Source organism: Silene latifolia, chromosome X (genome assembly GCF_048544455.1).
Source record: "Silene latifolia isolate original U9 population chromosome X, ASM4854445v1, whole genome shotgun sequence".
Classification (NCBI taxonomy): domain Eukaryota; kingdom Viridiplantae; phylum Streptophyta; class Magnoliopsida; order Caryophyllales; family Caryophyllaceae; genus Silene; species Silene latifolia.
The window spans coordinates 83,827,378-83,829,104 of NC_133537.1; positions in this window are offsets into that span (position 1 = coordinate 83,827,378).

Below are 1,727 nucleotides of genomic sequence, written 5' to 3' on the forward strand. Positions count from 1 at the left end.
CACCTCCTGCAGAGTGCATACCACCTCTACTGGTGTCATTCAAATACAACGTTCGCGCCTCTACTACAGACAGCGTTTACGTAATCTACTACGGCATTTAGAATCAGAGGATACATTAGATATACACATAAACTTTCTGATATTAATAAAAATTCATTTGTTTCCTATTTTGTATTACATTTATTTTGCGATACAAAATTTGCTGTTACAAACAGATAATACCTCAATGGAAGCAGAATAAGTTTTGGTCATGGCGTGGAAACACAGACATGTAAAAATAAAATAAACAGAGAGAATAATAAATACACTCCCCGTTAACTCAGCTCATAATCAAACCTACTCCATAATATGATACACTCTCTCGTCCCAATAATTAACCAAGTTTCATCTCATTACTCAGTCTCATAACATAATACTCCAACTGTCTCATATTGCATTCTCATCGTCGGCCCTAAGACCATGACAAGGGGTGAGTGAACTGGCGGATAAAAACCGCGAAACAATATTTCCATCTCAATATCGTTCATAAACTCAAATAACTCAATAACCATGGTCACTCTAGATCGTAAACATAACTTGGCTCAAAGGCCCCATAACTCATAACTCAATACCAGTAACCAATATTCATCTCAATTTCAATATCGATATTGTCAAAGGTTCAAAGAACCTTACTCAACACTTAGAGTAACACTTAGAGTAAAACTCTAAGCTACTCACCCACGAGTCAAGGTCAAAGGAAACGACAATTTAAACACAATACAAAAAGAATCAATAATCTCAATCCAAGGTACCATCTCTCAATTAACGTACTCTAACATAGTCAATGGTGAAACAAGTGCACAAACCCAAGCATAATTCCTACTGTTACGTACCAACAGAGAGTACCATAAATCAAACCCACAAGTATTAATTTATACAATGATCAAACTCTTTCATCTAATAGTCCACCGTCTAACATCTTCATTCCAGAAAATTCACCAAATATAATCTCACATCTCACGTTCCATATAAACAGATTCAAATTATCTAAATTGACGAGAAATCCCTTCTCCCATAATAACAAAGAAAGAAGAAATACTATGTTTAATAATATTTAGAAAAACAATCAATACACATAAACCAAAGTGAATTTACCATCACAAACATAAATCAAATAACTCCAAACTATAATAGTTATAATAGGATCGGTAGAATCGTGTTACCTTAAATTTGTCCCGAGCTGCTCAAAACAAAGAATAGACAAAGGCCCAGATAGAGGTTGGATATAAAAATCTAGGGCGACAGTCACGAGAAGATGTTGACACGATGAAAAGCACGAGGCTCCGATATAAGCAAAATAAGACCAAAGACTTTATGGGGTAGTTTTTTCCTAGCGATATACGTGATACTTGATAGTCATAGGGAATAATATTGATAGGTTATTATATATAGGCAATGAGGAATAGAGTTTAACAAGGTGACGAATATTAATTGGAACATGTATAACAATTAGGAAATAGGTTAGCAAAGAGGAGAATGAATAAATAATGGTAAGCTAATTGGAGGTTCGTAAGACTAGCAGAATTTAGAGTAAACCAACTCAACCCAAATATAAAATATTATATTTTGTTTAAGACCAACCATTATATAAAATATAAGAAAATAGTATAAAACTATTAATATTAATATAGAAATATTTGGGTTATTAAAATCTTCCCCTCTTAAAATGAACTTCGTCCCCGAAGTTC